The following is a 14,407-nucleotide window of genomic DNA, read 5'->3' as shown; positions in this document are numbered from 1 at the left end:
ACTCCCTTGTGATGGTAAATGTTAACCCATCATTTTCTTATCACGCCTTGCATTCACTTCTCAAGGTGTATGGCACGGTTCTACGCATTCGACTTGTTTATGATAAGGATTTTCCATCTAACCGCTGCTATGTGACTTTTCTATCATGTGACGAAGCCCATCTGGCTTATGCACATGTAGCATCTCTTCCCCTTGCTGGCACTGGCTTTAAGACAGAACTTCTCCACTCTTGCAATATTTCGGACAGCGACACGGACTACATCCCAAATCTTTTTGACCACCATTCTGAGAGTTCAGTTCCTGAATTCCGCCAGATCCCACCTCCACGTTGGTTTGTGGCCTACTACAAAAATGGGTGCGGGAATTTCATACATGCCTCCCGGTACCTGTCAAAAGAAATCGGCACGATTCCTGAGGGAAACCTCAAGAAATACGGTAAAGGGGTGCAAGTGCGAGCGAAAGATATCACGCAGGCAAGGATGTTGCAACATCTGCCATGTCCTTCTGACAGCATGTTTGAGACTATAAAGGCACATCCCACCTTTAATTACACCAAAGGTTGTGTGTACAGTCAGGATCTTTATGAATTCCGTGAAGAGGAAATACTAGCAATGTGTCCTAGCTCAGTCCAAAAGGTGACAAAGATGAAGACCTCCTCCAACATGGTTCTCCTCACCTTTTTTGGTTCCACCCTTCATGACCGTGTTAATATCAGACCTATTAATCTTAGGGTGAGGCGTTTTGTTTCTTGCCCTCTTCAATGTTTCTCATGTTATTCGTACGGTCACGGTAAAAGCTCCTGCAAGGAGGCTTCCCGATGTGGTAACTGCTCTGCACTAGACTCACATTCTGAGGAGCATTGCAATGCTGCTGCCTATTGTTTTCATTGCTGTGATGCTCACCAAGTACGTTCCAGGCAATGCCCTAGGTATCGCCTGGAACAGGATATTTTACAGCTCGCTAACAGTCAGTTCATTAGTTTAGGTAGCGCCCGCCAAAAGGACGGTATTGGTGCGATATCCTATGCTGTATTGGCCGCTCGCTCTTCTGCTGAGTTTACCGGTCCGAAGACGACGACAAGTGCTACCTCTCGCTCTGTTGGGGCGGGTGGTCCTGTTCATTTGGCCAATAGGTTTGCCCTTTTGTCTCATGACTCAGTTGAGTCACCTGCAAGAAGTTACGAGAATAATACGGACTTGACCAAACTTACCCATGTAGTTAATGTTCATTTGCCTCCTCCATCACCTAAGCCTTTGAAAGGCATGACCAAACGGCACCGCGGCTCTGCGAAATCGATAGAATTTGCTCAGCCTAAGCAATCTAAAGTTTCTCCCGGTGCACACGATCATGAGTCCTCCAGGAACCGCTCTGCAATGGTAGCTCCAGTTATTTCTGTCCAGCCTCCTGTGACGCGCTCCGTCCCAGATCGGGCTTCTTGTGATGAGGACGGTCTTAACATGGAGACGTCCGATGATATTATCACAGCCGTCCCTTATGGACCCGCTGTGTCAAAAGTGCAGTCCAGCCTGACCTCGTCCTCCGAGGACCGGTAGGAGTGATGATGGTTCGCATCACTCACCGGCAAGCCGAAAGGCAGCGGTCCAACGACCCGGCACATCACAACTCCCGGTGTCTTCTCGTCGGTTATTTATTTCTAGTCAGATGAGTCACGGGCAGCCCCTTCAAAAGGCTCGCCCGTCCACTGCACCTAAATAGTCATCTTCAAGCTTCTACAGTGGAACTGTAGAGGCCTTCGCGCCTCGTGGGGGGAACTCCGAGCTTTGCTGTCGGAGTTCTCTCCAGCCTGTGTAGCTCTACAAGAGACTATTCTAGGTGATAGTACTTATTCTACTCCTCCTGGCTATCGTGCCTTTTTTATTACTCCTTTCCCTGACCAGGGCCACCACGGTGGAAGAGCTATTCTAGTCCGTCAGGATATACCTGTTATCCTGTTACAACTTAACTCTCCCCTTCAGGTGGTTGCTGTTAAGGTCTTTATGGGACGACTGTACACCATTTGCAGTTTATATCTCCCTCCTCGGCTTCCTGTCTCCAGGGGTGAGCTTGACGGCCTGGTGCGTCATCTGATTCCGCCTTTTCTTTTGTTGGGAGATTTTAACGGCCGTCACCCACTGTGGGATAAAGGTCCCTGCGGGGTTTCAATCGGTTCTTTTTATTGAGGATGAGGGATTAGAGGTTTTAAATTCAGGGGATGTTACACATTTCCGCAATCCTACTGGGATTTTAACCGCTATCGATCTTTCTCTGTGTACATCTAATTCTTTCCTTGATTTTAACTGGTGGGTCCTACCGATTTTATTACAATCTGTGAACACTGAGCCACAGTCCCGGCCCCCACGCTGGGTTTTAGACAAGGCAGATTTACTTCGATTCACAGACCTTAGCTCTTAAATTTGTCCGTTGGCTGACTTTTCTACTTGTGCTGAGGCTGTTGATTATTTTACCGATTTTTTTATTTCATTAGCGCTTCAGACAATCCCTAGGACGTCAGGTCGCTTTACTAAGCGTCCCGTTCCTTGGTGAAACGCAGCATGCACTAAAGCTGTGAAAGAAAAACGGGCAGCTTTCTCTCGTCTCCGGCGACATCGTGGGGACCCGCAGTGCCTGGACGCTTTTCGGCGCTGCCGAGCTCGAGCCCGCCGCGTTTTAAAAGAGGCACAAAGAGCCTCATGGAAAGCTTATGTCTCTTCCATTAATGCCCGCACTCCTCTTACGGATGTCTTTAACAAAGTCCGCCGAATTGCTGGGAAGTATTCTGCTCCTTCCCCACCAGTTTTGTTGTCTTTTGGGAGAACGGTGGCAGACCCTAGGACTGTCACCGACCTCTTCGCAGAGCACTTTGCCAGTGTTTCACGGAGGCATCCTGCAGCCCCGGGCGCTCGTTACCGCCAGAGAATGGAATTTCTTGGCATAAACTTTTCTTCGGATGGAGGGGAGTCTTATAATGTCCCTTTCTCTGCTTCCGAGTTGCGGACTGCTTTGTTTGAGTGTCATGACGCTTCTCCTGGTCCAGACGACATTCCTTATGCCTTTTTGCGTCACATGTCTTACCGTGCTTTTAACTTTTTATTAAATCTTTGTAATATGATTTGGCATACCGGTGATTTTCTATCCTCTTGGGCTGTGGCAGTGGTTCTCCCATTTCCGAAGCCTGGGAAAGATCATCTCCAGGCTACGAACTACCGTCCTATATCTTTGACATCTTGTATCTGTAAAGTGTTAGAAAAGATGGTAAATGTAAGACTCATGTGGTACTTGGAGAGGGGGAAGTACTTGTCATCGGCACAGTATGGCTTCCGAAAGATGAGGTCTACAACGGATGCTCTTTTATCCCTAGAGTCTTCTATTTGTGAGGCCTTTGCTAATCACCACCACCAGGTTACTGTATTTTTTGACCTGGAGAAGGCCTACGACACAGCTTGGTGTCATGGGATTTTACGTTCCTTGTTTAAGTTTGGTCTCCGTGGCCGCCTTCCTATTTTTTTACAGCAGTTTTTATTCAGACGTCTTTTACGGGTTCGAGTGGGGAGTGTTCTCTCTGATGCTACTGCTTTAAATGACGGTGTCCCACAGGGAAGTATTCTTAGTGTTACACTATTTGCAGTTGCAATAAATGGTGTTATAGATACTCTATCGGATGGCGTTCTCAACTCTTTATATGTGGACGACTTGTGCATCTCTTTTGCTGCTGCTAGGATGTCACTGATTGAGCGAAAGCTCCAACTGGCAATAAATCGGGTGTCCAGTTGGGCCAACATAAAGAGTTTTCGTTTCTCCACCTCAAAGACCGTGTCTATGCATTTTTGTCAAAATCGTGGCGTCCATCCAGATCCTGATTTATATTTAGCCAATAGACGCATCTCATGTGTGGAGGCCACTCGATATCTTGGCCTATTGTTTGACAGCCGTCTTACTTGGGTTCCACATTTCCGTTCTCTTAAAACGTCTTGCAGGACGGCACTATCCCTTCTTCGTGTTTTAAGTCACACCTCTTGGGGTGCGGACAGGGACACTTTGCTGCTGCTCCACCGTACACTAATCCTTCCTAAGCTGGAATACGGTTGTGAGATCTACTCCTCTGCAACGGAGGCACGGCTACGTGTACTTGATTCCGTGCATCATGCTAGGGTCCGCTTGGCTACGGGTACATTTCAGACATCTCCAATTCCTAGCTTATTAGTGGATGCTGACTTCTGGGCGGTCGACCTCCGACGCCAATCTTCGATGCTCCGATGTTGGTTTCGCACCCACCGTCTTCCTGATTCTGTCCCTTGTCTGTCAATATTGCGGGACTCGCGTTCGCAGGCGTATGTCACTCGACCTAGTCTACCTAAACCTTTTGGCCTTCGAGTGTCAAACCTTATGATAGATTTGTCCATCGATCCTACTCCTGTCTACTCTTTCCGGCTCTCACGAGTTGGTTATTGGCAGCTTCCGGTTGTTTCATTATGCCCTCCTGCCATGGACGGCAAGAAGGATTTTCTTCCAGCTCTGTCCCACACACGGTTTTTAGAACACTTTTTTTTTATCCATTCTAATGACATCCCCGTTTTTACTGATGGTTCCAAATCCGACGCAGGCGTTGGGATTAGTGTGGTTTTCCCCTCTTTTTATCGGTCTGGCAGTCTTCCTTCGGTAGCCTCCGTCTTTACTGCGGAGCTGTCTGCCATAGTCTTAGCTTTACAGATTATTTTTACTCTCCCGGTTTCGTCTTTTACAATTTTTAGTACCTGTCGCAGTGCTCTTACTGCTCTCTCTTCTTTTATTTCCCATCACCCATTGGTTTTATCAGCCCTAGATTGGCTATATCTACATACCAGAAGAGGATATCGTGTTGGGTTCTGTTGGGGCCCTGGTCACGTTGGTGTTCCAGGGAATGAACACGCTGACCGCCTCGCTAAAGAGGCAGCAAGTCCCATCTCCTGCCCCTGTTCTTTTTCGAGATGTATTTAATCTAATTTGAGTGGCGGTTACATCAATTTGGCAGAGGAGATGGCTAACGGGGGTCGCAACCTCGAAAATGGGAGAGATCACTATTTCCACACTCCCTCTGTGGACATACACCCATGTCCTGGATCGCCGTGCACAGACGTTTTTGGCACGACTTCGTATAGGTCACACGTACCTTAACACAAAGGTACCTCCTGACCAGGGACCCTCAACCTTATTGTGATGACTGCCTGGTGCCGCTTACGGTGCGGCACCTACTAGTGGAGTGCCCCAGTTTGACTGACTTAAGACAAAGCTACCTCTACCGCTGTCGCGGTAGAGATAACGGTGTCTATTATATCTCAAAGGTCCTTGGGCCAGAGTGCCTGGCCCAAGGCCATGACGTTTTTTGATTTTTGGGAGAAGCTGGCCTTCTTCCAAAGCTCTGAATTTGATTTTATTTTACACTATGTATTTTAATGTTTTATTCAGGTTTATAGTGTTTTTAGTTTTTAGCTTTTTAAATAATTGTATTGTTTTTAATCAATTTTAATTTTTATATACATACACGTTAGTTGCAATGAATTTATAGTAGCGGCGCCATATGACCGTCGTTGTTGCGGCGCCATAACTTTAAAATTCATCCACCTATCCATGGAAGGTGTCTATTGGCTAGGTATAAATCATGTCCCAGATGGTCACCACGGTTACGATAAAAGTGCATGGCTACAGTGTTCGAGGTGGAAAAACGAAAACCGTTTATGTTTGCCCAACGAAACACCGTATTGATCGTTATTTGGAGTTTGCACTTAATCAGAGACATTCTAGTAGCCAAAAAAAAAAATACACATATCGTCCACATATAAGGAGCATTGAACGTCATCTGGGAAAACACCAATAGCACTTGTTACTTAATATACTGTACTATATGTTAACCAGGTTAAGATGTGATGGCATCCTGACAATAATATTTTCGTTGTGTATTATTGTAATGGTCTTAGGACGGCCTTTCTTATATATGTATTATTTATCCATTTATTATTTCATTGTATGTTTTATTAGTATTTCGTGATTCGTATGTATATATTGTATTACTGTACTTACATGTTTTTGTGTGAAGCGGCTGCCCATCGGAGATTCTAGAGAGTGTCGTGATGTCATCTTTGTTATTGTCTTTGTGAGAGAGCAGGGCAAGGTGCCGGGTCCAATTAGATCGTCTGATGATCACGCCCTCTGGCAGATGTAGAGTGTTAGCCAATGGGTGCTCAGGTTACATCTTGTGACTTTAAAAGTTTTACCCTCGAACAAAGGCGTGTGACTGAACCGACGCTAGGCAGACCACACTGGGAGTGCCTTAGACCGACACCTGTGCCCGCCGCTCTCCGCTCCCCTCGTCTCTTTGGTTGTTCTCGGTTGAGTATTTTTCCTTTTAATTCCTGATTAGCTAGGATTCTGATTCCCTTTGGCACTTATATATTCACTGTGGTTAGTGACGTGTGAATATTTTGGGTTTTGGGTGTTAACCATATATTTTGGTGAATTTATCTTTGTGTTGGTGTGGGGGACGTTAGCCGGCCATTTTGTGAGTATTGCCAAGAGATTTTGGGTACTATTTTGTTTATATACTACCTAGTAATCATAATATTTGTGGTGATTCACCTATTAGTGTGTCTACCAGCCAGAGGGGAGGGAAAGTGTGAGATGTTGTTATTTACTTATTGTCTCTAATAAGTGTTGTACTTATTTACTTATTTTGTGGTCTCATATATTATTTTTTTTTTCACCCTTGAGAGAGGGAGGAACAAGCCCAGAATCGTCCAAGGTGGAGTTGTGAGCAAAGGTTTGAGAAAAGAGTTCAGGTTTAGAGACAGAAGAGATGACAGTGGTGCCATCAGGATAAAATAAAGGAGGGAAAGATGTAGAAGTGAAGTTATTTGAGATGTTTTTGGCTAGATGCCAGAAGTCACGAGGAGAGTTTGAGTTTGAAAGATTTTGACATTTTCTATTTATGAAAGAGTGTTTGGCAAGTTGAAGAACAGACTTGGCATGATTCCGGGTAGAGATATAAAGTGCAAGAGATTCAGGAGATGGAAGGCTTAAGTACCTTTTGTACGAAAAAGTATGGATGGATGGATTTTAATTGATGGCGCCGCAACAACTATGGTCATATAGCGCAGCTACAGTAAATAATATGAAACTAACGTGTATATATACAAAGAACTAATTAAAAGTAATTAAAAACAATAGAGTAAAAGAGGAAAGAAAACTATAAATACTATAAAACTAAAACCAAGTAAAACAATAAAAAGAAATAAGATAAAATTCATAGTTTTGGGAGAAGACCAGCTTCTCCCAAAAACCGAAAAACGTCATGGCCCTGGGCCAGGCACTCTGGTCCAAGGACCTTTAAAATATAATAGACACCGCTATCTCTACCGCGACAGCGGTATAGGTAACGGTGTCTTAAATCAGTCAAACTGGGGCATTCCACTAGTATATGCCTCACCGTGAGCGGCACCAGGCAGTCATTACAGTAAGGCTGAGGGTCCCTGGTCAGCAGGTACCTATTTGTAAGGTAAGAGTGACCTATACGCAGTCGCGCCAATAAAGTCTGTGCACGACGATCCCGGACATGGGATTATGTCCACTGAAGGATAGAGGAAGTAGTGAGCTCTCCCATTTTCGAAGTTGTTACCCCCGTTAGGCATCTCCTCTGCCAAATTGCTGCAACCGCCACACGAATTACATAAAATACATCTCGAAACGGAACAGGGGCAGGAGATGAAGCGCGACTTGATGCCTCTTTAGCGAGGCGGTCTGCGTGTTCATTCCCTGGAACACCAACGTGACCAGGGACCCAACAGAACCTAACACGATATCCTCCTCTGGTAAGTAGATATAGCCACTCTAGGGCTGATAAAACCAATGGATTAAGGGAGATAGTAGAAGAGAGAGCAGTAAGAACACTGCGACAGTCACTAAAAATTGTAAAAGACGAAACAGGGAGAGTAAAGATTATCTGTAAAGCTATGGCTATGGCAGACACCTCCGCCGTAAAAACGGACGCCACTGAAGGAAGGCTGCCACACCGATAAAAAGAGGGAAAAACTACACTAAACCCGACGCCTGCGTCGGATTTGGAACCATCGGTAAAAACAGGAATATCATTAGAATGGATAAAAAGGTGTTCTAAAAACCGTGTGTGGGACATAGCTGGCAGTAAATCCTTCTTACCATCAATAGCAAGAGGGCATAATGACGCAACAGGAAACTGCCAATAACCAACACGTGGGAGCCGGAAAGAGAGGACAGGAGTGGGGTCGATAGATAACTCCGCCATGAGATTTGCAACTCTAAGGCCAAAGGGTTTAGGTAGACTCGGTCGAGTGACATTTGCCTGCGAACGCGAGTCCCGCAACACTGACAGACAAGGGACAGAATCGGGAAGACGGTGGGTGCGAAACCAACACCGGAGCATCGAGGAATGGCGCCGGAGGTCGAGCGGCAAGAAACCAGCATCCACTCGAAGGCTAGGTATTGGAGATGTCCGAAATGCACCTGTAGCCAAGCGGACCCTAGCATGATGCACGGAGTCAAGCGTGCGTAGTCGTGCATCTGTTGCGGATGAGTAGATCTCACAGCCGTATTCCAGCTTGGGAAGTATGAGTGTGCGGTGAAGCAGCAGCAACGTGTCCCTGTCCGCACCCCAAGAGGTGTGACTTAAAACCCGAAGAAGGGATAATGCCTGCCGACAAGACGCCTTAAGAGAACGGAAATGGGGAACCCAGGTGAGACGGTTGTCAAATAAAAGGCCAAGATATCGAGTCGCCTCCACGCATGAGAGGCGTTTATTGGCGAGGTATAAATCTGGGTCTGGATGGACACCACGGTTGCGACAAAAATGCATGGTTACGGTCTTGGAGGTGGAGAATCGAAAACCGTTCATATTGGCCCAACTGGACACCCTATTGATCGCCAGTTGGAGCTTGCGCTCAATCAGTGACATCCTAGCAGCAGCAAATGAAATACATAAATCATCAACATATAAGGAGCTGTGAATGCCATCTGGGAGAGTATCAATAACACCATTAATGACGACTGCGAATAGTGTAACACTAAGAATACTTCCCTGTGGGACACCATCATTTAGAGCAGTAGCCTCAGAGAGAAGACTCCCCACTCGAACCCGTAAAAGATGTCTGGATAAAAACTGCTGAATAAAAATAGGAAGGTGGCCACGAAGGCCAAAATTAAACAAAGACTGTAAAATGCCATGACACCAAGCCGTGTCATAGGCCTTCTCCAGGTCAAAAAACACTGTTACTTGATGGTGGTGATTAGCGAAGGCCTCACAAATAGAAGACTCTCGAAAAAAGTATGGACTACTCTTCGCATGTTTAGGGGGGTTCCACTCATACAGTTTTATTAGTTATGGTGGAATCAAAAGCTTTTCTTCTCATCATCTCCCCTCCACTGACTGAATGTCTTCAGGCTCTTTCTCACCGGCGAAATGTTAGAACACTTTCTATATTTTGTCGCTTTTTTTTTTCAAGTTAACTATTCTACTTATCTTGCTAACTGCATGCCTTCCCTTCTCCTGCGGCCTCGCTGCACATGGCTTTCTTCTTTCTCTCATGCCTCTTCTGTCCAACTCTTATTAGTAATAAGAGAGTTAACCAGTATTCTCAGTCATCTATACCTTTCACTCTGGAACTCCCAACCTGCTTCTGTATTTCCATCTTCCTACGACTTAACATCTGTTAAGAGGGAGGTTTAAAGACATTTGTCCAACTCTTTTGACTAACTCTTTTTATTTTTCTTGGAGACTGGAATTCTAGCAGGCCTTTTTTTGTTTTGCACTTGGCAATTCTCTCTCATATATATATATATATATATATATATATATATATATATATATATATATATATATATATATATATATATATATATACACATATATACAGGGTGTTTCACGAGTTTCTCCGGAAAAAAAATAACTTCTGCAAGTTTACACAATTCTAAGCAGAAAATACTCTATAAATATAGGTGTTTTCTGCAATGGTTAACAAGTGGGAGGAATTTTAGATTTCAATCCAGACGGGAGGATAGTCACCAACAAGCAGCTGGCTCCCGCCACCCCCTCGCGACCTTGAAACCATGTTGCTGATTTCTCTTATTTTTCACTAACATTCTTTCAGTCTGAATCAAAGTTTTTTTTTTCTTTTAATTATCACCAAGTATGTGATCAATTGTTCTAGGGAACTATGCCACTTTTTTATGCAATAGGCTTTGCGGACACCTATAGCCTATTCCATGAAAAAATCTAAAATTCCTCCCACTTGTTAACCATTGCAGAAAACACCTATATTTATAGAGTATTTTCTGCTTAGAATTGTGTAAACTTGCAGAAGTTATTTTTTTTCCGGAGAAACTCGTGAAACACCCTGTATATATGTGTATATATATATATATATATATATATATATATATATATATATATATATATATATATATATATTCAGACTGAAAGAATGCTAGTAAAACTTAAGAAAAATCAGCAACTTGACAACTAAGTGGTTTCAAGTTCGCGAGGGGGTGGCGGGAGCCAGCCGCTTGCTGGTGGCTGTCCTCCCGTATGGATTGAAATCTAAAATTCCTCCCACTTGTCAACCATTGCACCTATACTTATAAAGTATTTTCAGCTTAGAATTGTGTTAACTTGCAGAAGTTAAATTTTTCGGAGAATCTCGTGAATCACCCTGTATATATATATATATATATATATATATATATATATATATATATATATATATATATATATATATATATATATATATATATTCCATGAGGGGTCTAGTAAGGGTCAGCTAGGAGGCCTTCTGTATTAAGGAGGTGCCGCTGAATACGCATTAAAGACAACTTCTGCATCTCTTTTCCAGCCACATTTTCGAGGTGATGGTCGAAGTTCAGCCGTAAGTCCAACTTCATGCCAAAGACATCGACGCTGTCGATGTCTTTTTCGTCCATCATACTGCGCACGTCCCAGGGAGAGTGTGAAACTCTTATGGAGTCTTGTTGGAAGCAAACTTTACTTGGCACTGGTCACCCCAGGCCATAACGGCACGCAGCAGTGGGTTGAGACTGTACCACGGCCTGTGCATCCTCTCTTTTGTAGGTCCAATAAAGGGTACAGTCGTCAGAGTATGCACTAGCTGAGGAGATCCTCTGAAGGTGGTCATTGACATTAATGTTCTAGAATATTGGTCTCAAGACAGACCCTTGTCGAACAGAAGCCTCCTACCCGTCAGGTAGCTGAAGAAGTAGAGCAGATCCCCTGGAATGCCAGTCCACTCGAGCTTGGCTGTCATCTCCCTTTGCCGCACAGTGACGAAAGCACCAACTATGTCTAGAGCGATGACAAGTGAGGGCCGGCAAGCATCCAGAGCATCGTGCCAGGACTGATATTAGGGGGACTATGTCGTATGTGGAGCGTTCTCTCCTGAATCAGAACTGCTCCTCCAAGAACCTCGTCACCCAAGGTAAAGAAAATAGAAGGTAGCTTCAGCTAAAGGGGAATAGAGCACAAAATAAGCTCAATCTGAGTCGGGGTGTGGTGACGTCACGTTTAGAAGAGTCATCTAGTCTTTACGTTAGGTCAGTCGTATACAGCCTGTGGTAGTCAGAAGTTGACATTTGAGGCTATGACTTCTTTATAAAAAATGCCCGCTTCTCACATTGTTTCTGGATTAAAGTCCATGAATCGGAAAGGAACTGCCTTACGTTGTCATAATTTACCCAAAGAAGAACTGAGGAAGAAAAATGCTGAAAATTTATAGCGTTACCAAGAATAGGCCTATCACTGCACTACCTTTAATTAGGGAGGTGGTATCCTAATGGATAAGTCGGTGAGCATGGGATTGGGCAGACATCCACGCGTAGGTTCGAATGCCACCAAGTACCACCTTCATGCTTTACCATTTGTCAAGTGGTTTAAAATTACCTACATGCCAAAGATGCGCTTGGGTGGTGATATGGGCCCTGATATGGGTAACACTATAGTGCGCTATAGTACACTACTATTGGGTGGTAGCTCAACAGCACTTCCCATATTCTTCAAGTGAACCTACAAGCGCTATAGGTCACAACATCGAAATAAAAAAGTAACCTGTCACTACCTCCGCTAGACTTGCCATACACCTAAAAGTACAGAAGTATACGGTGCAGATTATTTCCGTTTTCTTTAAAATCTCACTTCCAAAATGTGACGTCCTAATAACCTGCAGAGCAGGTGAGGCTGAGACTGCCTTTTATTCTCTTTACCTTGTCGTCACCTGCTCGCCGATTATCCTCTCGAATGTCTTACTGGCCACTGAAATTATAAATATGGATCGTCAAATTTTCGACACCGACCTTTCCTTCTTTTTATGTACAGGTGTTACCCTTACCTCTTTCTATTGAGACAGTCAAACCCTGGAGACTAGGCACAGGCGGAAGATGTTGACAAAGGGCTTGGTGAGCTCATCCGTGCAGGTTTTTTTTTTTTTTTTTTTTTTTTTGAGTAAATGGGGATTGATACCCTGGTTCTCCTTCACCAAACTCCACTAAAGCTTTGGGTCCAGGTGGCTGGAGAACAGCATTCCCCTATTGTTCTCTTCCAATCTTGTTCTTGTCCATTTCGCTGCTCGTTTCATGGTTTTGCATGCAGCTTTGGTGCAAAGCTTTGTTCCTCTGTACTTTTTCTCAGTAGCAGCTTGGCCACATGATCTTGTAGTGGTGCTCTTCACGTGCTCTATCTTTTTACTATATTTCTCTCTCTCTCTCTCTCTCTCTCTACATTATTACACTGGGTGGGTAGTGAGGAGGTGATCAATATTATCCGTGAGGAAATGTATTAATGCTGTCGCCTGTGATGGTGGGCGGTAACGTTAACTCAACGCACAGCACACCTCGGCCATCCTCATCCACCAGCTCCAGTAATACCATTTCGAGCTCCCTAATGAACGGTGTCTCCAGCATCGTCTCACTGAAGCTCGACTTGAAGCAAAAGGTCATACCACCGCTCTGTGTAGAGCGGTCCTTCCTAATCCATGTCGAGTACATTTTTATCCTCGCATAGATTGTTGGCACACTATCATCTAGGAAAGTCACGCACATGATCACTAAGTCGACATCATTTTCAACATGAACCTTTGCGTGAGTTCACCCATATTTCTGTGAAAATCACGAATGTTTACTGTTAATACATTTAGTTTATAACACCCATGGCCTTTCCCCCGTAACCTAAGGGAGGTGTCACGAAACCCATGATGATCCCCGGGCCATGCCGAATCCGTGTTGTGGGTAAGGTTGGGGTTGTCTCCACGCTGCATTTCTCAACACAGCAAGTCTCTCATTTGATCATAACCTGATCGCTTGAATTAAGTCAGAGTTTCGCCTGTCAGCCAGCCTCTTGTTTCAAGTATCTGTGGAGTGGTATTTGCCTTTGCAGTACTCACAGGATTGAAGACTCAGGCATTGCTACCCTTTGTGTCCCTAACGGCGACAGTGGGGTCACCTTGGTTGAACTCTCTCCCTGTCACCCTCTGCCCGTAATCCACTGTCCTCACTCTCCCGACCTGCCGAAGAGGGATGATTCACTCGATGTTGTCTTCGAGGAGACTGTCTGTCTCTCTGGGATCATCTCTGATTACCAGCCTGTGATTGCGATTGAGCGCGTGCTGTCTGATGTGTTTCGGGAGGAGGGCGAGTCATCTATAGAAAGCGCCTTGGCTAGAAACCAGCGCTGTTCTAGTGATTCGTCAACTAGGTCAGTCTCAGGTCAACCTTCCATGTCTCAGGTCAATCTTCCTCAGTCTCAGATCAACCTTTCTAGTGGTCAGACGTGATAGTGTCGACGAGTATCCCGTTAGTGGCGTGTGATCTGTGGTATGTTTATGTTGAGATTGCTACTTTCCATGCTTTCCATACAGTTTCAGGTGGATGCGTTAGTTGTATCCTCGAGGCTTTCGTTACGAAGGTCTCAGAGGTGGAGGTTGAGTTCCATCGAAGGATCTCAGTGATGCGGGAGGAGTTTCGAGGGCGAATCTCTGACCTGCAGGCCGAGTTCTGTCGACAAGGTACCTCACTAAAGGCTCTTAAAAAGGTTAAAGCAGATGGTATAGAGGGTAATTAAATTAAAGTGTGTATTAAAGCGTGCTTAAACGAAAAGCGAGAAAGGGTAGTAATAACCAGATCTAATTCCGAGTAGGGAGAAGTAGTTAGTGGAATGCCAGAGGGCTCAAATTTAGGGCATTATTATTTTTAATTCATATTAATGGGACATTAGTAAATTTACAAACGCCATGGCCTTGCAGGCAGACCTGGATAGGACAAAAAAAAAAAAAAAAAATGGACAAATAGATGGAAAATGCAGTTCAAGTGCAGGTTACTGAGCATAGGTAGAGATAATCCAATAGGT

This window comes from Portunus trituberculatus, chromosome 27, assembly GCF_017591435.1.
Source record: "Portunus trituberculatus isolate SZX2019 chromosome 27, ASM1759143v1, whole genome shotgun sequence".
Classification (NCBI taxonomy): Eukaryota; Metazoa; Arthropoda; class Malacostraca; order Decapoda; family Portunidae; genus Portunus; species Portunus trituberculatus.
The sequence above is the reverse complement of the archived record's forward strand: the minus strand, read 5'-3'. Positions refer to the sequence as shown.